The 24,331-nt window shown below is 47.5% G+C and overlaps 1 long non-coding RNA gene across 1 annotated transcript; it reads left to right on the top strand.

Moving 5' to 3' along the window:
- Positions 1–1,677: 1,677 nt before the first annotated feature.
- LOC119377126 (uncharacterized) lies at positions 1,678–24,129 on the top strand. Its single transcript, XR_005180754.2, has 3 exons — positions 1,678–1,763; positions 10,202–10,229; positions 23,988–24,129. It is a non-coding gene; the product is annotated as an uncharacterized LOC119377126 (long non-coding RNA).
- The last annotated feature ends 202 nt before the right edge of the window (positions 24,130–24,331 follow it).

Here is a 24,331-nt window from a genome sequence, read left to right as displayed (position 1 = left end):
GTATAAACATCCTGTATGTGCCGTGTTTATAAGCACGGTTATGTTTATAACACCACACAAAGGACAAACCTAGACCCTAAGATGCTTCGCTTCTAAAATACGCAGATAAAGATAGAACGCCAGGGACAACTTTAATGCTCACGTACTCCGCTGCAGCCCCTCGGGTCAACTCTATATTCTGCCGCCACTTCAACATTCTTAAACAGAGTAGCCGACTGTATTTTACACCCCACCCAAGGTGGTTTACCGAAGAAATAAAAACCTGAGACTTGCTGGTCAGAGAGAAAACACGAAAATCCGACTACTATCGGTGTAGGCTATGCGGGAAACCTGGTTGCAGGGTGTGCAAACACATGGTGACCACAAATACTGCTGAAGCCTCCTATTCGGACTTTGAGTACAAAATTAAAGACGACCTTAATTTTGACTCGGCCGTTGTGGTACACAAAATTCGCTGTGAAGTGTGCAAGCAGGAATATTGTTGGACAGAGAGAAACCGCCCACCGTTTAAGTTTCAACACCCACAGGGCAGACGTGAAAGGCCTCCATAATTTGCCGTTCTCCAAACCCATTAACCTGCCTACTCACTCGTTGGAGCACACAAGTGGGATACTTCTACAATCCGGCTTTCAGAAAACAAGAGAGCGCGAACAGCGGGACTCATATTTCACAAAGAATTTCAGATCACTCCCCCTCGGAATCAATGAGAGCCCTGGGGGATTGACGCGCCTCCGTGACCAATCGTACCACACAGAAAGGGAAATAATTATTTTATCAATTTAAACACACGTGAGGTAAGACGCAAAGGACTGTAAAAAAACCACCGAGCGCGTCAGAATAGAACCAATCGGTGCTACATGCATGTGCTCCTTCTTTGTTTTTGTTTCTTTTTTTTACTTTTAGCCATGCATCGTGGCCAATGTTTTCCCAAAGCTGGAGCAGGTCGTATGTATCTCTGCTCGTATGTGTACGGCCCGGCCCCGCTGCCTAACCACCGCACCACATGAACTTGGACTCCGTATGTATGGGGTATGTGTACAAGCGGCAATTCTCTTTGCCCCTTTCCCTCGGTCCCTTGCTCAAACCGCCCTTCTTATCTACATCACGAAGAGACAGGGATTACCCGCCCGCCTCGCCCGGCACCGGCGGCTCCCTGTCTTTCCTCCCGCTGTTCTTTCCCTCCCTCGTTTTGCAGCCACTGACGAATGGCCTTGCAAAGGAATTGTCCCCGTTGTTTCCATCGATATTTCTCTCTCTTTTTTCTTTGTCTTCTTTTTTGCAAACCTCGTTCGGCCCCAAACTGGGCGGGCGGTCATTGTGCCATTGGCTGTGCTATATCATTACAATTACATCCTCCGAAGAAGGCTGGACCGCCTGCTGAAACTGTTGGGATAGAATTATTATTTGTTTTTTTCCTATATTGTACTTGGAAGTGTTCCACAATTTATGTTTACGGTAGAAAGAAGAAGTTCTGCTTATTCATTGTTTATATATATTGCGTATTTGCGACACGTAGCAATTGTTTTGCCACCAGAAACATATACGTTTTCTTTGAACTGTCAACAAGGTCATTTGGGAAAGTCACCTTACATATTTTTTCTGCGTTATAGCCGCCACTCGACTATTTCTATATAAAGCTGCGGAGGTACCGCTCAAATTTACGGTTTGAACTTTCGTTGAGACGTACGTCAGCTTGAGGTCGCCATGTTTGCAAAGAAGAGTTGCTGTGCCTTCGTTTTGATGGCAGTTTGTTTATTGGTGATGTAAGTATTTTTATGAGCACGTGATAACATTTTAACAAATGCTGCTGATTTTTATGAAGCTTTCAGATGTTTAATAACGGGAAGACGAACACGCATATAGAGAAACGAACACCGGCGCGCTACTTCTTGATTATTAGGAACAGGCGCATACCCCGGAATCTAGGCTGCCAGCTGTGTTTTAAGAGACCTTTAAGAGCGACATGATAGGGAAGCTAGCGGCCTAGCGAAGAAGCTCGGCCGGCTCGGCGGCTGTTTCGCTTGGAACTGTGTGAGCATGCCACCGTCGGCCTTCGGCCAGTAAGGGCATTGCACCCAAAAAGGAATGTGGTATACTAAGAGAGCAAAGTATAGAACCCGACTCGCTAGCGAATATACAGACAAAGAAAACAAGGTGAGAGTTTGCGGTTTCTCAACTGCTTGTCGAGCGTCGCGGGTGCGAATTATAGGCCTATGTACTTGACCGGATAAGATGAGCTCCTTCGCAATGAAGGCAAGGCACGCCAAACTACAAACTCCCAAAAATAGAGCAGATTCTGAGGGAGAAAGTTAAACAGAAAAGTTCCTTTAACGACACCCATTTCCTTTGTTCTCCGTTTGTGGCTAAACACTCTTTCGAATCGTCAGTAGCACAGCGACAGTGTCATTCATTAGCGATTCTCGGCCTAGAGGAAACGCTCCGCGCCTGTTTCGCTTGGAACTGCATCACCGTGCCGCCTTTCGCATTCTGCGTATAAGCGCATTACTAAAACATCTTCGCGAGAAGCTATTCGAAGCCGCATAGCAATGATACAAAGACGAGCATCGTAATCACTCGGCTATCGAGGCACACTAGCAGGGCATAGCCTTGTAAAGTATTGTGTAATAAGGTTGTGAGAAAGGGAAGTGAGGACAAGAGATGCGTGGGTGCGTAGGGAGGAAAAGGGGGAGGGAGAGAGTAAAGCATAGGCTTTTATACTGTAGTATAGCAAGGGAGTGGGAAAAGGAATTGGGGGTGAAGAGGAGGGAAAGGAGGAGGGGAGATGGTGAAGTACAGCGTAGCCATGTCTACTGCAGATAGTATTGCAAGGGTGGGAATGGGAATTGCCGGTGAGGAGGAGGGTAACGCCACCGGCTCCGCAATTCCCTCAGTCTTCGCACCATTAGTGCGTGGGTGCCCCAATTTTTCTTTATTGGGGGATGCTGATGATCGTAAAGACATTTATGGGGTGCAGTATAATATTGTGAATGATGTTGCAGCTCATTGAAACGTGCCAGACAACCATGGTCACTCTAATCACCAACTGCCACCAGTGAATTAAGAAAAAGTATACATTTATTTTGCACCCAAAACTGTTTTGAGGAGAAGGTTGCTGCGTTCATTCCTCTGAAGCAGCAGCTGCTGCTTATTAGGCTCTCTTCTAGGCAGCATTGGTTTGGCCCTAACACGGGAGTCGTGAGCGAGAAAAGTCTCTCTATCGCGATGGAGTAGCACAGCTCGTGTTATAACGAATAAAAGCATGGCCATATCTGTAATGGGGTCAACCAGTTACCGAAAAAAATTACGGGTGCTGCGCCAGCCTGGAGAGGACAGCGGCATTCGTCGGCAGAGGCCGACAATACTGCCTCACCGATTTGGCCGTCAGCGGGAACTCTCCCCCACCCTTCCCAGTGTCGCCGACCAGCGGCTCGGCTTTGTTTGGCTCAGCACAAAAAGTGTTTCTTTCTCAACAAGGTTGCAAGCTGGGCAAGTGGGAACAAGTCATTCATGGTGGTACTAAGCACGAACACTGGACGCAGGAAAGGCGAGAGAACAAACACGCAGCTCTGTCTTGCGCTGGCGAACAATAATCGTTGGGTCTCTGCTCTCTCGAGAGTACTATGTCCCTCGTTCGCGCCTATTACCATTATGGGTTTTCTTTCCTCTTAGGAAACATGTTAGCTGCTTTTCGACAAAGAAACGTAACTAGGCACCCGTGCCTTTCAGAGTATTGAGATACATTCGATACATCTTAAAAGTGTTTCACTACTGAGATACAAGCACATTTTTGAAAACGAGACAGATACGCCGATACACAGCATTGTGTATCTCGATACTGTCCGGCGCTGGGGCTATCTAGTGCACTTACTTTTGTTTCCAGCAGCGTGTTCTGTTTGTTGTCACACAGACGTAAATGCATTAAGCGCGAGATTCATAGCAATATTACGCGTTGCCTCAAACAATCGCTCATAGCAGATGTACTGGAATAAAACTAGCCAGCTTCACCGACTTAACGTCGCGAAGGCTCATGACACAGTCAAGCCTTCTCCGTCAATTCGTCTTGCCTCACTTGCAACTAAAGGTCTGATGCAAGCCGTTCACATCTAACCTCAGCTTCTATCACTGGAAGCTCGGATCTTCTGCGTTCCGCCTGCGCTTGGCCCCGGCATGTCTTGCGCGAGCTTCTGCATCACAAGGACGTCATCGTTACCGTTCAAGCGTCCGTTCCTGTTGACGCTTCTTCCTGCGGAGAGCGCATGACTTCACCTACCGCGGAACACTCGAGAGAAAGCACCGTGCTTCTTAATGAGATACGTTTGCCTTCTGGCCGTAAACAAATGCCGATTTCGCTCTTAGTGCATAAAATGTCGCCCGCGGGAAGCTCAGGCAAGTTACTGATAGCTTCTTCAGTTTTAGTGGACCGGAGGTGAGTAGTGGTGCTTGCCCAAATTATGTGGCACATTCCCGCTAGGCTATAGCTATCGACACATTCTCAATTTTTTTTTGTTGGACCGCGGAGTTGAGCAGTGGGTCTTGCATAAATTGTGTGGTACCATGGCCGATATATAAAAAAAAGTGCGGCCTGTTGGGTGGCGCCGAAACTGCACCTCGGCCCTGCTTCCCATCCTACTTTCTGAGGCGCCCCTGCTAAGGTACAGCGGTTCACGGAGAAGGGCTTCCGCAGTCGCGATGGTACGCGTGACATTGACTCTGATCACGCCGTAAATAACGCGTTTTTATTTGGACATTACAGGTTCAACATTGAAGTCGTGAGTAGGAGGGCCGATTACCCTATATATGAAGAGTTCGCCTATACAGGAGTGTCAATCTCTTCTAGAGTTGGCCTCAATACTCTCCATGAAGGGTGCCCACTTGACTCAGCCGACGTGAAAAAGAGTTCTCGTTATTAAGAATTATTCTGATTGGATTTACGCTTTCCTTCATGAAGAAGCGGGGAGTCATGCAGGCACTGAGGAGGGTGCACGAAGGACCCACGTGCCTTTCCTCCTGAAATATATCTTTTTCTCTATTCCTCTGTTCTCGGCAATCTGAGTAGTGTGACAGGTTGGGCAGGCTGGTAGAGGTGCATTACCTGAAATCAGTAGCACTTGAAGAAACGGTGGCGAAATAAAAGATACGCAGAAATGACAAGCGCTCGTCCTGCTCAAATCTTCTCCCTTTGACTCCGTTTTTTTACGCGCAACTCAGTTTAGCTCTAGCCAATATTTCTGATCGGCAAGTCTCTCCCAAGAGCTCCTCTCGCCCCCGCACTTGGCTGAAACTCACCTTGTTAACCCGCCAAGTGCACCCTCCTCCCCCCCCCCCCCCCCCCCAGGATAAAGTTCTGGCTACGTGCCTAGACGTACGTTATTAAGTCAGATATCAATGTTCGTCAGCTTACGGAAAATTCATGACTTCCAGTGTCATTAAAAAAGGCTTGTCGTTTTTGAGGCTTTTTGTGAGGTAATAGCCCACCGGTGTCAGATATACGTCTGTGAAAGAGGGATCATAACAAGCGGTTTGCTACTTGAGGAACTGCACTTGACTCTTTCTCGCAACTCATGGCAACAGGACAAAATACCTTCATTGTACACGAGCTGTTTCTTGCGCAAACTGGCCACTTCTGATAAAAACGGCAGCTTTCTCTCCTTCTTGCGCTTTTTGTAATGCATGAAGAGAGACCTCAACGTCCTTGCTGTTTTCATAACATAAGAGGCGTTCCTTCATTTCATCTCGATCGGCCGGCAATTTCTTCAATTGTTCACCTTGACGAGCAAATTTCTTTCTTTTGAATCTAAGCACGGCTTTTTTGAATTCTTCTAAGACATTCCTCAGATCTAATGTGGATTGGCAGGCCTGATCTACAGGAAAAGAACGTTCTTTGAACTATTCTGAGCCAGACTGTGGAATTAGCACTTCGATCTCGTGTTTCAAACGGTGCGAGGAAGTTTTAATCTTTGGGCTTTCTCTGCTTTCAATCACCTGCCCCAGCTACTGCGTCAAGAGCTGGATTCCGACGGCGTTTTCTGGCAATGCACGATATTTTATTGCCTGTAGTGTAGATTTTTGACGCGTGTAGACGCTGTAGATTCGTGATATTTCGCAGTAGCGTCTTTTTTGGCCTTTGAGTTGCACAGCGGCATATAGCAGCTTCGCGGCATCGCACCGATCGAAAAAAAAAAAAACGTCTGCCACATGCGCGCCCACCAAAGAACAGTACCCAAGCACACGAAACCCGAGGCAAGGATCACACACACACAAAAAACACACGAGAAGCACAAGAAAAAGCACATGAATACGCATAAATCATGAAAAAACCACATTCTAGTAGGAACCAGCATCTGCTATATGTACCGGAACAGTGGCGTCCTCACCAAAAACAGCTGCCGCATCGGTCAACTCAGCTGAGACGCGCTCGCCCATTATTAGGCGACGCGAGGCAAGAAGACGCACCTTCTTTTTCTTTTATGTAGCGGCCGTGGTAGTACATACACGCTAGGAGCTATGAGCCTCTAGGAGATCTGGCTGGAACACCGCGACCATAAAGAGACTTGCTATTAAAAATTTATGTCATGAATTTGGTTAAATGATGTTAAAAATCACGCCATGACTCTGCTAGTTACAATTCGCTAGTTATTTTAAATCAGTTAGTTTCACTCCGATAGTTAATGCCCAAGCAACTGAAAATGTTGGTACCGTGTTGCTAATGTTTATTCGCAATGTAACTGAACCTGTAACGTCTCATACTCTGGCCTTTAATTTGCGATATTCAACAGCGACGTTCCAAAGGCGGATTACAGCTACGTTTCAAAAACAGGTTCACGCCAATGTACACTTGAGTTTTATCTCTTCGCGCTCACAAAGTCTTATCTCTGCTCGGAGGCTAGCGCGGATAAGTTGCGCTGTTCCCGAGAGATGGCGCCATACTGCGTGATGACACCAAGCTTATTGTGTTTTAGCGAGACGAGAGTTGCAAGAGGTTAGCTCAAAACGGGCTCTTTGCAGCTTACTAAGCTTTCAGGCCTGCGTCGCGGCATGGCCGCATACGCTAGGCAAAGCCCAAAAGTTTATACCACAGAGGGACAGTAAACAATGGCTTGTACGAGGACCAGAGCACAACATGGTGTTATGTGCCTTTGCGAATATGAACAATGGCGATTTTAGGAGCGTGGTTATTATCATCTCCAACCGTGTCTCCTTTGCCGGTCGCCATTTCGTGCTAACACTTACTCTATGTTACGGAAGAGCCAGCCATTATTTCAATATATTCTCTCCTGTCATTTACCTTCTCGACATGACAGCACCTATCGATTCAAAGTAAGAGCGATTGCTGGCGATATCTCTCGGTATCTCATCGCAAATATGTAAGACTTTTTTATGGCGATTCAAGGGCACCGAATTTCTGCCGGCGGGCTTCATCTCTTATAGGTCGGAGATTATGTGGTAACTCGATTTTTTAATGGATGGGTATGACAGCGCAGCTCGGCCCTTGCTGATTTACTTTCGCACGTAAAACACTATTATTCCTACCCTGTCGAGTCCACTTGTCCAAATGTTCGGTCCAGCGACATTCGCAACAGAAAGATTTTTCATCCCAGTTCTTAAGGTCCTTCCACATCTTTTGTTCTTATTATCAGCATGTATGCGTCGGCAGAGGACAAAATCCCTGGTATCTTCCACCACCTATTGATTTCTGTGAAGAGCGACATTCATTACTATTCATTAAGCCTGTTTCACATGCAGCGATTTTGCTACAAGAGCGGAGCGGCTGCCGTCGCGGAAGCCCAAAAACAGGTTTTTTAGAGCGACCAGTGGACGCTCGCAACGCCAGCGATCGAGATCGCCGGAGTTGGAAAAATTCGCTAGCGGCAGAGCGTCTGCCCAAGGTCAACCAATGATCAACCAATGGGAGAGCAGTGACGTGCGGAGCACGTGACTGCAGGGGTGGAGTTGAGGAACGGGCGCGCGCGCGCCGGGAGGAACTCGGTTTGCTAGCAGACGACATCCGCAGCAACGAGCTGGCAGTGTAGAAGTGCCGTTCTTTTCCTTTTGTTGTCCTCTACGGCGCTTCCGTCAAAGCAGACAAATCGTTTGCACGTGTCATTTTGTTCTTTTGCATTATTATCGAATCGTGGCACCAACATAGGTCCGGTCAGGGGGACCCTACGGCACTCCGCACTTGTAGCTCGCAGCACATGCTGCTGTTTTTTCTTGTTTACCACTCTGGCCCAGCACGTTCGAAAAGTTTGCTGTTTTCTTTTTTTGAATGGTCACGGACCCCGATGACGACAAGTGCCGCCGCCTCTTTACTGGAATGCCCATGGGCAAAAAGAGGGACGAGCTCCTTCACAAACACACAATATCGTCGACTGGGCCGCTTGCATCTGGTTGCCGGCCCAGACGGCGCACCAACGCCGAGCGGCATTCGAGAGCAAAAGCCACCGAAAGCCCCGTGAAAGCTTAAAAACACAAAAGCCAATTCTTTCTTTTGCTTTTCCATGGCCAAGTGTATGTGCGTGCAACATGACTTGCGCGGTAAAAAAAGAAAGCTGGAACAGAAATAAACGTGACTACTGAAGTTGTTTAATTGAACTCTGATACACTGCACATTTTCATCATTCAAGGTCTAGGCGCGTGAAAATCGATCACCGAAGTAGAAGGCTGGTGAAACTTGCAACCTAAGCGCACCAAAACAAGCGAGTCCGGAGAAAGGAAACCCGCGGATAACGGGCGCTTCCCACAACCATCACTGCGCTTCGCAGAGGCGCGCGCCGCGCAAAAGCGGTGCATGTGAAACGAAGCCGCGTCCGAGCGTCCTGCTGCCGCTCGATCGCCGCGGGCCCCGCCGCTCGGTCGCTCGCATGTGAAACAGGCTTTACTGTGAAGAGCTCTCGAAATCTAAAGGCGAACCGCTGCGCCAACATCGTGTGGCGCACTCCGCTGATAAAAGTTTCATGTCTATCTTCATTAGTTTTCAACATTAACATCGCTTACATTTACCATAGCAAGCGTATTTTCAATGAAGAAACCTTGAGAAATTGACATCATCATAATATCTTTTATTCGTCCTCCCGAATTACAGCTTTTCAATTCAGTTGTGGCAATGCGAATATTTTCACGCCTCTCAATGTATCCTAAGCAGCACGTGACAAAGTACCTGTGGCAATTCTCAACACTAGAATTAACTGAGCACGTGAAGGTTGCTCACCAAATTCGTCAGTGTGATCGCCTCATCAAGAGTACCGAACTAATAGGCAAGAAGGTGTTAAAAATAGGTACGCCCAGTTTATTACTCGTAACTATGACAGTTATATAAGTGTAAACCAAATTAGGCTTGACATCCCTCTCCAGAAACTGAATAGGCGCCGTACAATTAGATTGTTATGTCTTTTTCATCTATATGTCTACAGTGACAAGACGCGCTATCTTCCCCTTCAGCGAGCCAAAAACACGTCTAAAAGCCTCCATAATAGCCAGGATTTCGTTCGGGTATTTGTTTTTGTAAAAGAAAAGCGTATAATTGTTTTGCTTGCCCACGTGCCGTTGCTTCTTCGAACGGCCTTTCCGGTGGTATCGCCACGTGAATGAATCGAGAAGCGTTTCCTGAAGATGTTCACTGACTGAATGGATAATAACCCAATAATTATGTGTTATAAATGCCAGCTTTTCTTGTATTCACGCTTTCAGATTACAGTAGCCTTCTAAGTGGCTCGCTTTTTCATTTCATTTATTTGTCGTATCGTTTCTACTGCATTGCTTATCTTTTTACTGCATCTTTGTATATTATGTCACGTACTTATGTCGGTTGCCTTACCTTTTTTTTCTCTCATAGTATTTGCCGCTTGTAAACCCCTTACTCAATGTTCTTAATGCACCTACAAGGTAAAATGAATAAATAAATTAAGCCTATAAGCTGTACTTTAGAAATTGCCCCTCTTATAGGTACATTGTACCGGAAATGCTTACTTTATAAACTTTTGCGACCCACGAATAGCAGTGCATTGGAAAAATCCTGAAACCGCCCAATGTAGCCGACAGCGCCACCGCGTACTGTGCGATATTACAAGCTAAAGAAATTTTTGTCCACTGTCTGGTCTTGTTTATTGGATGGAGTTTGACTCCAATCAACTCTGGCTCGGCAGGCTATAATGACGATTAGTGCGTTACAAATATATTTTCTCAACGTTGATTTCTATTGCAGGAGTGACATGGCATTTGCGCCGAGAGGGGTAAGTATTGAATGGGTAACACCATCAAATTACAAATACTTTGGTACCCTTTACGCACAACGGAGCACCGCAACAATGGCTAGGCATGAGTTCTCGCGCCCTGTTGACAAGAGTTTAGCAAACTCAGTATACTTGCGCTGCACCTAAGGGAAAAAATTCTTGATGTCAATCAACTGCAAGCTGTGTGCAACTCAGTAAATTATTGAGAAATGCTTAGAAGTGAAATATTGAGAGCTAAAAATTCTATTGCTGGCAGCCGAGACTTTAAAGTAAATAAAAATAGTTACCGAATATTCTGTAACGCCTGTTACAATGCCGGCAAGGAAAAATCAATTTAAGCGATTTCTTGGCATTATTTTTTCATCAACCGCTGGATTCTGAGGGAATAGCTTCATTAAGCAAGCTCCTTTTGACTGCCAGCGATCGTTCCCCATTCGCAAGTTTATTTCGTCTTTAGGAGCTCAAAGAAGAAACGGTGCAACTATGGAGTGCAGGAACCTGGTAGTGAATAGAGACTTGGAACACTCGGCATTATTTATTCGAAGGAATGGTGCTATTTAAAACAGAATGGTGAATCCGATAGCCCAAAGAAAACATGCATAGATCACCGTTAGGCTTACTGAGCTACAAATTAGAGCTGAATAGGTAAGGAGCAACACTTATGTTTTCCTGAGCTCATGAACTGCAGCTATGGAATTCCCCTCCCCCTTCGCCAAAGATTAGTGTTGTTTCCCTCGCTTGCTTTTTAGTAAAACAATTGCGCTCACTTATCAGAGTGCAATAGCAAAGACGCAAGCGACTACACGATTTTCGCTTCCGCAAGTGGATCGGTGTGGCCGCAGACAACTTTTTCCTGCAAGGCCGCATAATATTATAGCGATGATAACATGAAAAACGCAATATTTACGCGTCAGATTAGAAGAAATGAAATGTTTAGGGCATTTCTGTATTATATTGCTTTACTAGTGACCTACAAAGCATTATTTCTTATTGCATACTAATGCACTTTAGAAAAGTAAAACTCATTCAGCACATATCCGTCCCTACATTCACCACGTTTAGTCTTACGACATTTACTTCAATCAATCTTATAGCCTCATACATCCTTGTGATTTTAGTTGTTTATTCAAAAGATTGTGATATTACTTTACTTAATCAGAGGCGCTCGTCTTAATGAGTGCCTGTTTTATTTGGTTCCGGTTCTTGTTTCGCTTCCACGTAGAGTCGAAATCGGACAACGTCATTTTTGGCAAATGGGCTGATGTCATACGGTGCCAAGAACGTCTGCAGACCCATTCAGACGTTTATGCTCGGGTGGATAGCGGAAACGTTTCTGCACGCACAAGCGCAAAGTGAAGCTCGCCATACGTAGTATGAACGTAGTTTGCAGTATTTCGCTCTTCAGCGAATCTTCAAGCTTCGTCGTTATGTGAGCCACCATAGTTCCTCAGCAGGTGTCACGCTTTTAAGCTTTTAGTACACCGTTATTATTCGTTCTGAAAGTTTTCTAATACCTGGACATCGGTGAACAGATCTAGCCATGGTCAAAAAGACCGTAATGTGTTCAAGGTGCGGGGTAGGTTGGAAGATGGAAGATTGTGCAGACGAGATGGCTGCACAATCTTTCATCTTCCATTGAAGAAGAAGCTGACGCCAAGTGCAGACAATGTGAGTTCGAGGAGACAGTAGAAAACATGATGGCTGTCCTGAGTGGGCTCATGACGAGAATATCAGAGCTGGTGGATGCGTTGGCGACAGAGCGAGAAAAAAACGAAGGCCATGGAAGAAAGGCTCAGGTCAGCCGAGGAGGGCCTATCGAAGGTCGTCAAAGGGAACAAAGAAGACGCAGATGAGCAAGCCACCGTGTAACGGTGGCTTGCTCTTCGTGCCCCTCGCTGTTTTCCCTCGATGCTGGCTCGTTGAGTTGGCTCGTCGGTGGGTCCGAATAGGGCACTAGATGCACCCTATTACGAACAAGCACCGCGGTTGGTGTTTCCACGACGTACGAGCGGGGCTTCGAGGCTGGGCTGAGAACGCCCGCCCTTTCCTTGATGTCTCGAACCCACACCGTGTCCCCCGGCTCCAGCGTAGGTAGGACGGTCGCCTTCTTACCTCCTCGTCTTGGCACTTGACAACGTCAGGCGCAGGCCACTTCGGTTCCAGGCAATCCGCTGGCTTGGGAAACCTGGTTCGCAGGCTGCGGCCCATCAGTAGCGGCGCTGGGCTAAACCCTGTGACGCCTGCAGTATCTCTGTAAGACAGAAGTGCCAGAAAAGGATCCTCTGCTTTCTCGAACAACTCTTTGACCGTGCGAATCATCCTTTCAACTTCCCCGTTAGACTGCGGGTAATTGGGACTTGAGGTGATGTGCTGGAAGCCATAATGCTTCGCAAAAGCTGCAAATGCGTGTGAACCGAAGTGCGGTCCATTGTCGCTTCGTACAACTTCGGGGATGCCGAAAAGAGCGAAAATGCTTTTGACAGCATTTATGACCGCCTCACAATGCAGCGATGGCGTAGTGGTAGAGCATCAGCTTCGCATGCAAGAGGTCCGTGGTTCGAATCCCGGTGCCGGACAATTCCCAACCGGATTAAAAAAAAAATCCGCGTGATGATGGAATTGTGTAAAAAGGCCTGGGGTGCAGCCTCACTGGCGACCACAGCCAGCAATGCACTCCCTCACCAGAGCAGGATTGGCCACCCTAGTGTAGTACTTGGCCACTACCTCCCACATGAATACACCAATTAACCCTCGGCCCTCAGTCCCCAGCGGCTGCGAAGCAACTGACCAAGGCGGCGGTCAGACCTGCGACGCAGCAGAGGGTGCTAAGAATCTCTGGGTCCGGACAGGCCGCCATTGGAATCTGAACTTGGCTACATATAACGCTAGAACTTTATCTAGTGAGGCGAGTCTAGCTGTACTATTCGAGGAATTAGAGGGTGTTAAATGGGATGTAATAGGGCTCAGTGAGGTTAGGAGGCCACAGGAGGCTTATACAGTGCTGAAGAACGGACACGTCCTATGCTATCGTGGCTTAGCTGACAGAAGAGAACTAGGAGTGGGGTTCCTTATTCATAAAATATAGCTGGCAATATAGAGGAATACTATAGCATTAATGAGAGGGTGTTATGTATCGTGATTAAGTTTAATAAGAGGTACAGGATGAAGGTGATACAGGCCTACGCGCCTACATCCAGCCATGATGATCAACTGGTTGAACGCTTCTACGAAGACGTAGAATCAGCAATGAGTAAGGTAAAGACACAATATACTGTACTGATGGGCGACTTTAATGCAAAAGTAGGCAAGAAGCAGGCTGGAGATCATGCAGTTGGGGAATATGGCATCGGCTCTAGAAATGCCAGAGGGGAGTTACTAGTAGAGTTCGCAGAACGCAATAATTTACGGATCTTGAATACCTTCTACAGAAAACGGACTACTCGTAAGTGGACGTGGAGGAGTCCTAATGGGGAAACTAAAAATGAAATAGACTTCATAATGTGCGACCACCCGGGCATTATACAGGATGTGGAAGTAGTTAACAAGATCCGATGCAGTGACCATAGAATGGTAAGATCTAGAATTCAACTAGACGTGAGGAAGGAACGGCAGAAACTGATACGCAAGAAGCCGATTAATGAACTAGCTCTGCGAGGGAAAGTACAGGAATTCAGAGCTTCACTTCAGAATAGGTACGCGGCTTTAACCGAGGAAACCGACCTTAGCGTTGACGCAATGAATGATAATCTGACTAGTATCATTAAGGAGTGTGCAGTGGAAGTCGGGGGTACAGTCGTTAGACAGGACACTGGTAAGCTATCCCAAGAGACGAAAAACCTCATTAAGAAACGTCAAGCTATGAAAGCCTCAAATACAACAGACAAAATAGAGCTGGCGGAGCTTTCGAAGTTGATCAATAGGCGTAAAGTAGCCGACATAAGAAAGTATAATATGGAGAGAATTGAGCATGCTCTAAAGAACGGAAGAAGCCTCAAAGCTACGAAGACAAAACTGTGCATAGGCAAAAATCAGATGTATGCGTTAAGGGACAAGGATGGCAAGGTCACAACCAATATGGATAGAATAGTTGAGATAGCGGAAGAGTTCTACAGAGATCTGTACAGCAGCCGAGACAGTCAGGATCATAACGTAAGAAGCAGTAATATCCCAGAGGAATCTGACATCCCACCAGTATTAACAGGAGAAGTAAAGAAAGCCCTAGAGGGAATGCAAAGAGGCAAAGCCGCAGGTGAGGATCAGGTAACATCAGACCTGTTGAAAGACGGTGGAGAGATTATGTTAGAGAAACTGGCCACCCTGTATACGAAGTGTCTCTCGACAGGGAGGATACCAGAATCTTGGAAGAATGCCAACATCATCTTGATCCATAAGAAAGGGGACGCCAAGGACCTGAAAAATTACAGGCCCATCAGCTTACTGTCCGTTGTCTACAAGCTATTCACAAAAGTAATTGCTAACAGAATTAATATGACATTAGAGTTTAATCAACCAAGGGACCAGGCAGAATTTCGTACAGGCTTCTCAACAATAGACCATATTCATACTATCAATCAGGTGATAGAGAAATGCGCGGAATACAACCAACCCCTATACATAGCCTTCATAGATTACGAGAAGGCATTTGATTCGGTGGAGACATCAGCAGTCATGCAGGCACTGCGGAATCAGCGCATCGACGAAGCCTATATAAACATAATGGAAGAAATCTACAGCGGATCCACAGCCACTGCAGTCCTCCAAAAAAAAAGTGAGAGAATCCCAATAGAAAAAGGCGTACGGCAGGGAGACACGATCTCTCCAATGTTATTCACCGCGTGTTTACAGGAGGTTTTCAGGGCCCTAGATTGGGAAGAGCTAGGGATAAGAGTCAATGGAGAGTATCTCAGTAACCTACGATTCGCTGATGACATTGCATTGATGAGTAACGCGGGAGACGAATTGCAGCTCATGATTACTGAACTGGATACGGAATGTAGAAGAGTAGGTCTGAAAATTCGTTCAAGACTTGTGGACAAGCGACTTGTGGACGTTCAAGAACCTCCACAAGTCGCTTGTCGTGCTCTTCTCGGTCTTTTCCAAAAAACCAGGATGTCGTCGATCATGTTGACGACGTTCGGTTGTCCTTCCAGAATGCGAGGCATTTCTCGCTGAAAGTATCCGGTGCCGAGGTCAGGCCGAAAGGTAGACGACAGTAGCAGTAGCGTCCGAATGGCGTGAGGAATGTGGTGTACTCTTGGCATTCTTGTGACAGTCGCACTTGGTGAAATCCTGCTGTCGCGTCGAGTTTGGAGAACACCTTTGCGTCGCCCAGTTGCCCGAGAACCAATTCGACCGCTGGAAGCACGTGCCTTTCACGGAGAACTTCCTTGTTGAGCTTTGTCAAGTCCACACATATTCGGATGCCGCCTGATGCCTTCGGTACTGCGACCAGACCTGCACACCACAGCGTCGGCTTCGTAATGCGCCTGATGACGCCTTGTTTTTCCATCTGGTCCAGCTCTTGCTTCACCTGGTCGTACAGAAGAATGGGAATTCTGCGAGGTACACTGAGCGCAAGTGGCTTGGCATTTGGCTTGAGCCTAATCGTGTACTCCTCCCCTACGGTACCAAGTCCATCGAAGATATCCTGGCTAAGAGTGGCGTCGCTTGAAGAGCTGGCTGGCTTTTCAGGTCGCTGTGCGGCGTCGATGAATTTCACCACTCCTAATGCGAGTATAGCAGGGTAGCCTGGCAGAGGCGTAGACCGCGAAGGCATGACATACACTGGCTGCACGCAGGTACGGCTCTTCCACTCCAACGTAGCTTTGAATTGGCCAGACACATTCAAAGGATAATTTCCAGGACCTGTTAGATGATCCTCCGGTTTTTCGTGTTGAGACGGTACTCCTGGACGGTAACATCCGCTCCTGAGTCGACTTTGAACTTGAGCGGGACGCCGTTCACGTGAACCCAAACGAACTTGGCGTTTGCCTCACGACTGGTCTTGACAGCATGCATCTCAATGGCGTGTGACTGTCGGCTATGCAAACGCTGCTTGGCTAAGCAAACTGTTCAAAGTGCCCTTACTTTTTGCAAAAATTGCAAAAGGCTTTCTTGGCAGGACAAAGTTCCCGCTGATGCACTTCACGTCCACAGAAGTGACACGATCCGTGCGTCACGTCGGAAAAAGGGGTTTCCCTTGATGCTGACTTTCGCTTATGGGATTTTCTTTTCACTGGCTTGTGCTTCGCTGCATCAACGGCGACTGGTCCAGATAACTGGTTTGCGCGTTATCGTTTTTTCTCTTTCGGCATCTTCGTGCAGCCGTGCATGGAGGAGCGCTTTGTCCAGCGTGAAGCCAGATGTGCGGCAGAGCTTTCTGATAACCTGCTGTCCACAAAGCCGACGATAAATCGGTCTCGAACGAGCCTATCCTCGACGGACGCTGAGCCATAGTTGCATCTTTTGGCCATGTTTCGCAACGCAGAATAAAAAGCATCGACGCTTTCGTCTGCTTGCTGCGTCCGCTTGTGAAAACGATAACTCTCGTGAACTTCGTTTAGCGGGTGAACAAAATACGAGGTGAACTTGCTTTTCACAACACTGTACGACAGAGCTTCTTCGGCCGTCAAGTTGAAAGACGCTAGCACGCGTCGAGCTTGAACACCCATGCAGTAAACAAGCGTTCGTACCCGAACCTCGTCGGTGGCTCGGTGCATTCCTGTAGCATAGGCATAGTCCTCGAACTGCTCAATCCAGGTGGACCACGCACTTGGATCGTTGAAGTCGAAGCTCGGTGGCAGCTGGAGTCCAGGTACCCCGGCAAACGCAGCGTCGGGCTTGTCCGCCATTACAGAGAGCGAACGGCGGCCACTTCTGACACCATGTATGACACCGGTAGCTGACAGACGCTAGGCGCGTCTACACAAGTGACTCCGAGCCATGATGGCCGAACGAATGCCCATTGCTTTATTCCCTTCAACCGTATACAGAAAGCATGGCGCGTAGCGCCCTCTACAGTACAGACCACTAATAATGACATCGGTAATATATAGGTTGGCGATGCAAGCAGTAAAAATGAAAATAGAAACGTGGGCACAACATAACGCTAATTTAGGAGAACTCCATTATGCATTTCGAGTCGACAGGCGTTTAGACGATAACCTGTTTGTTCTCACTCTGTGTACAGAAATATCTGAAATAGAAAATAGGCCCTTGTACGTGGCTTTTCTAGACATCACTGGGGCATACGACAACGTTAATCAGGAAGTTTTGTGGGAAATATTGAAAGAAATCGGCACAGGCGATGACTACAGTTTGCGTAGAATGGGAAGGAATATGTAGCAAAGAGAACGTTGATATTAGCAAGGGGCTGCGACAGGGATGTCCTTTATTCCCGCTGTTATTCATGCTGTACATGGTGAATATGAAAAAAAAGCACTACAAGGTAGCAACGTTGGTTTTAATCTGTCACACAAACAGGGCGGCGTAATCATTGAGCAGAAGCTTCCAGGATTATATTATGCTGTCGATATTGTCTTGTTTGCTGACAGTCGAGATGATATAGAGCAGCTGCCGGATATATGTGGACGGGAAGGTGAAGCTCTGGGACTAGGGTTTAGTGTAACAAAATGTGGATTGATGGTATTCAATGATCCTTGTGATCAGGCGGTGTCAATACAGGGCCACGAAATACCAAGGATGAGCGAATACAAGTACCTCGGAGTATCGGTAATTGAGGATGACAGGTACATGGAGGTACACGAAAAAGCCTCGGCTGCAAAAGGAAAGAGGAATGCTGCAATAATGAAGCATAGAGCGTTGTGGGGATGCACTAGATACGAGGTGCTTCTAGGTCCGTGGAAAGATTTAATGGTTCCGGGGCTTACTTTTGGGAACTCGTGGCTGTGCATGAGGGCGGAGATGCCATCTGAATGGATGTAAAACAAAGGACTATGGGAAGGCTCGTGTTGGGCAGGCTTGCCAATGGTGGCTACTTTCCGCCAAATTGGCGAATTTGAGAGGCCCGTGGCGACCTAAAATTATGAATGGCGACATGGCGAATGTTTGGCGATTTTCAGCTTAGGTCTCCGCTGAGTTATGCATCCTAAGCACAGTGCCTTCCCAACGAATGAGCGGCAATATTCTCTGTAGTTTTCTGGGTTTTGAGGTGGACATTACGCGCCGTTCTGTATGTCCGTCCTGTAACTCGTGTGTATCTCCTCAATTCATCTAGATGCTTCTAACTCAATTCATCTAGGTTTATCTAGATGCTTCAGAGCTTCGCTAAAGTTTCGCTTCTGAAGGGGCTAGATGACGGGTTGGTCGTGTGTTCCGGCCACTTGTCCCGCCAAAGCTCCAACTATTCTGAATAGCTTGGCGACCTATTCACCGCTGCAGTATCCCCTAATCGAGCTCGTATAGCGAAGATGGGCGGATACGCGGGTGTTCGTGCAAGTTACTGTCTCAACGTTAAACGCATACCATCAAGGTCTTTAAAAAATATTTATTCAGGCATTTTCTACTGTTCTCGGTGGACGTGTGCAATGAAAACAATTGCTATATAACATTTTACAATGTCTACCTGTTCAATTATAACGCACTGGATTGACGCGGGTAGATATAAGTGATTATATATGAAAGGGACAGTGGCGTCCGGTATCATATTAGTTCACACTGAAAGGCATAAGACTCACTAATGAACGATACCTGTAAGAATTCTGTCTTACTACTTTCAATAACCTGTTAATCCTTTTTTCATATGAGGGGATGTAAAGCTGTCTACAAACAACGCCTTCGCGGCTTTCGCCTAAGGTTTACCACACTTTTACCTTGGAAACGAGCGGACAGGGATGGAAGGATATCATGAGCCTTTTATCCTTTCATACTTGCGCCTCCGCGCACATCTTGCGGCTAGTCGGAGAACCAGGTGCACCAAGCACTCCCATGGTGAAGGGCGATGCGCCTGGTATTGAGAAATGTCAATATACATTAAGGGCTTTGAATGGCACTGTATTCTACGGGGCTATACATAAGTCGAAATTCTTATTACTAGGATATGCCGCACATATCTAGAATGGCGACGTTTTTGGCGAAATTCGCAAAAAGTGGCGACTTTTGGCGACTTTCTGCTCGTCGTTTGGCGACATTTACTCGAAAGTCAGTGGCAACCCTGGCGTTGGGTGCTCACTGGAAGACGACACATGAGGCTGTAAAGGGCGATATGGGATGGGCAGGCTTTGAGGCGACGAAAGCTCAGAGGAAATAAGGTTCGAAGAAAGGCTAAGGAATATGAAGAGCGAGATGGGCAGAGAAGGGTTCCGTTATTTGTATAGAAAGAGCTGGACACACAGTGGGGAAAAAGAACTAGGAGGCCGCTAGGAATATATATGGCTGGTAGTGTAAGACTATGTCACAAAGAGCGTTAATCGAAAAGTCAGAGGCGGAGAGGATTTACTGGATGGCAGCTATGGAGAAAAAAACCAGCTTTGAGTAATTGCTGAAAGGGCAAAAATGAAATAAGGAGGGAGGCATTTTACGGTAATTCAGGGGAAGCGCTTTACTGTTTGAAGCCAGATCGGGTTGCCTTAAAACGCGTAGTTATAAGGCAAGATTCAGTAAAGAAGAAGAACAATGCGCATGCTGCAGGGAAGAAAAGGAAATGGCGGAGCAAGTGCGGAGATATCCACCCAGGTGTACGTTTGGTCACGAGCCTAATGAAGCATTGGGTTTTAGGGACAACAATGGAAAGCTGAACACACCCGCGATTTAAATAGGTAAGAGACGGTTAGGTATTGGTGGCAGAAGAAAATTAAAGAGACATGACAAAATAAATATTGGAAAAAAATAAGGACAGTCTGCTGTAAAAGGCAGAGAACTGGCCTGAGAATTTACGTCTTTTTTCCTGTTGTAAGATATATTTTATCGAAGTAAGGCATTGGGCCATTTAAATTAAAACAAAAAGCAAGAAGGCAAAATATTTTTTGTCGAGTCTGGTGACACACGGGTCACCGCCCGTTATACAGGGGAAACTCATAGCATCCATCCATCCATCCGGACGTGCGTTCATGTCCCGGCCACGGCAGTCGTATTCCGGTGTAGACGAAGTGAAAGAACACCCGCGCGCTTAGATTTAGGCGCATGTTCATGAACACCAAGTGCTATAACTCTATCCGAAGACCACCACTAAATCGTGCCTGATAACCATACCATGGTTTCCGCACGTAAAACCCCATATATTGTTAATATCGTGTCCTAGACAGATACGCGTTGGCGTCAACGGACCGACAGTCTCGTGCCACTGCTACCTTATTTGGTTGATCGCGCCGTCCAAGCAACCCGTGAAATGGACCTGGCTTCAAATTTCAAAGCCTTATGTGCGATCGGTCGGTGAACCTTGAAAGATACTTTGTTGGCGTCGACGCGAATTGTACAAAAATCATGTGACATCTCAAGCGCTGCTCCAAGCTTTAGTCCTTTATCGGATGATCGCCGTGTAAACCCTGTTCCACATACTGCGACTGCAGCGACAAAAATAAACTTGAAGGACGCTTGAGCTTCGCTTTCAAGAGTAGAACGTGATACCGTCAGAGGACCGTGTTCGTATCGCCTTCCCAGTCGCTCGCCTCGCTTCGCTACTCGGTGGACGAACAAACCGTCCAGCAAGGAAAGCCAAAGTGCGGACGCCGGCTCCTATATCCATGCAGGCGACGCGACGTAACACTACAGGGCGCGTCCGCTTAAAGCGCGCCCTTTAGGGAGCCTACATGACCTGCCGTTTGAGGGTGATGTCAGCCTTTGACCCACTACATGCCGCCAAAGCGCCGCCGCCCGCCAAAACACAGTGTTGCCAGACATCAACGCCACGTTGGGAGCGGCGGCTGCCCCAAATATGGCGGCGCACAGAAAACTATGCATCTTGGTGCCCGCACTGCGTCTACTCCCGGTTGCGTTTAGTTCTCGACAACATGGCGTCGAGCATTGCGGTAGCGTGGTAAACGCAGCCGGTGAAGCCCTGGATGCTGCGTACCGCTCTGCACTAACCACAGCAGAAAGGGGGTGCGAATGTTTCGCTTCCCAGCGAGCCCTGGCCGACGACAACTCTGGCTGGCTCAAGTGAAGCGAGACGGCTGGGAGAGTGCGTCTCGTATTTTCTCTGTGAATACTGCGTATTTCGTTCACTGTTTTTTTGCTGCAGCACACGGTATATGTCTTTCACGGTGTTCGGGAATGCGTAGATAACCGAAGTTGTCGTTGCTGCGTCCACGCATTGCGAGTCGGAAGCCTACAAACGGGGACGCCGTCCGCGCGTCCGTACGGAGACGCGCTCGCTAGTCTGAGCTGTTGCCTCGCTTGCGTGAGTTTCGCGTCAGCATAAGTAGTATTATGTCGCCATAGGGCCCTTATGCCTTTGCCTAAGATGACAAGAAAGGAAGCCTTCTTATTTCGCTCGATTATATCGATCCTTACCCCGGAAGCTTTCTGCGCCTAACGTGCATTTGCATTGCCTCCGTGATCATAGGCTTGCAAATTTGTATTTTCAACTCTCGTTGTTAAGCATTGCCTCCGAGATGGGCACCGTTTCACCAAGCGACGATGGCGTTGTGATGACGTCATCGTGTGAGGGTCATGCGATGAACTCATCATGAAACGTTATGTAACAAATTTCGGAGCTCTATGACTTCATGATGACGTCACGCGGTCGGCTCCTTGATGACATCGACTGACATTCAGATCATGCGACTTTCGATGCGCCGTCGGCTCGCATGCACTCACCTATCCAGCACGTGACCTCTGTCCTACCTTTATTTCGTTTTCTTGAATCATTTCTGTTGAAAACCGCCGCCGACAGTGTGTGGCAATATCATCATACATGTTACGGTCAAGGGATTCTCATGATGACGTCATACTTTGGTGTCATACACCATGGTATTGATAATTGATGTATCACTCGTGTTGACGACGACGCTGGACGCCAACGACGGTTAGATTTTGTGCTGCATGCATCTAAGGCTTTCGCCCTAATAAGGCTTTCGCCTGGAAAAGGGCCTTTGAATAGACGCCAGTCACTGCTAACCGTGCAGATCACGAGTAAATCCATTGATGGCAACCCTTGTGGAGAGCAAGGTGCTTCGCGTAGCTGGAGGGAGCGGCGGCGGGCCCCAATATGGCGGCGCACGGAAAACTATGCTGAATTGGTGAAGCTGGCAACAGCGTGTCCCATTGCCCGCTGGTTTTGGCTGAGTTTCTTGAAGGCACTTATTAACATGTCTCCACCCTAAAACGGGCGGTCATGTAGGCTCCCTAGCGCCCGTGGGCCCTTGGCGCCATCTGCCACGCTGAAACACCTCCGAGATGCGTGTTCCACGAACGCTAAATTGTGTATATAAAAAAATACACCATTTCCCGCTAAAGGAGACCATGAGGCAATGCGAAGCCGGAGCACATGCACGATCGCGTTCCGTTGGCGTTCTTTGGGCATGCTACCGACCTCGCGTCGTGGAACGCGAAGAGGAATGCTACGCGCGTCTTGTCTTCCCTTAGCCTGGCCGTTAATTCTCACAGGGTGAGCGGGGAACGCAGTCGGCAGGCGTGCGAGAGGTGGGCAACGTAGGAGAGGAGAGAGATGGGGAGGGGACGCGCATGCGCTGGTGCTCATCGCGGCGTTGCGCAGGAGAGAATTTCGGCATGTCTAGCCCGCGTTTCAGAGGAAGAGTGGAAAGGGGAGGGGAGATAGGAAGTGGAGAGGGGGACAGAGGAGAGGGGAGGGGAGAGGGTCGCGCATGCGCAGTAAGGGCGGTCACGTCGCACACCACCACCACCACCACCGGATTGAACTCCGCCATAAGATACTTCGCATCTAATAGCTCGCCGTGATTGTGCTAGAGGATGCATGTGCGCTGGCTAAGCGGCTAAACGCATCGCGCCACGTAGCTAGGGGTTGAAGGTTCCAATCCACAAGCTCCGGAAATTCTCGCTACCTGCGGTTCTGTATCTTGCACTTAAGGCTAAGCACGCGGGCCGCTGGCATATTGCCTCCGCCGAAATTCGGCCGCCGCCGCCGCCGCCACCGCCGGGGTTAGTTCCCGCAACCTTCGGGCCAGCATTCAAGCAGCATAGCCACTACACCACCACGGCGGGCGAAATGTAAGCAGAATAACAGATTTCAAGGCAATTATTTGAATAAATGTGTTTTCTTTCGGTAATCTCGAACGATATACCCTCATGTGTATAACGCAAACGCTTATAACACCTAGGTGCGAGGTTTACTGCTCTCGTAGTAGATGACGTAAGCGCAAAAACAAAGCTTAAAGTCTATTTTCGGTTCGCGATGGTCTCTTCCGTCTGTTCGACTGATTTCATGACGTCTCCTTAAAAACAAACATTTTTCAAAGGACGCTACCAATGAAAATACATCGCGGTTTCGAAGAATACCTGTAAAATGATAACCAAGAAATATCACCTTACCGCGTGTAAATTGCACTCTCGCTAGAGAAGTACTTGAAGAAGAGAGATAAGTCGCGGGAAAGAATCTTTGCATACGTCCACTGAAATGTGCCTCAAGATCGGCGGCATTCACACTGGCGAATACTTAAAGTTGATGTGCCGTTATGATGCAAAAGGTGACTATCCATCCCGTGGGTGCAGTTGAAGGGACTGCACTACCAGGTTCATTTTGCTTTTTGTGTTTGGGGAAATAGTTCAACAAATTATTGTTCGATGAAAAAAAACACACTTGCCTTTTACTATTATTTCCAGGGTACCAGAGGCAGGGTTATCGAGTTGAGGGATGCGGCGGCCGCCGCGGCTGCGGCTGACATTGCACCTGCACCGGAGGCTCGGGCCCTCGACGATGCAGAAAAATAGCAGAAGCCAGGTTCTGCGAGTCATAAAGACTGAATAAAAGTACTTTCGATTTGAAAAGTAGACTGGTTAGTTCGCATCACAATTTTTAAAAACTATCTTCACTTGAAAACACACAAATATCGGCAGGAAAAACTATATAATTTTATTATATTTAATGTACTCTTTGGTTCCCCTTCGAGCCTCCAGGAATATATTAGGTTATAGGCACGACAAAAGCTGCAGATTTACTTAGTAAC

This window comes from Rhipicephalus sanguineus, unplaced genomic scaffold (genome assembly GCF_013339695.2).
Source record: "Rhipicephalus sanguineus isolate Rsan-2018 unplaced genomic scaffold, BIME_Rsan_1.4 Seq3594, whole genome shotgun sequence".
NCBI lineage: Eukaryota > Metazoa > Arthropoda > Arachnida > Ixodida > Ixodidae > Rhipicephalus > Rhipicephalus sanguineus.
This window is presented reverse-complemented; position numbering and strand designations above follow the sequence as displayed.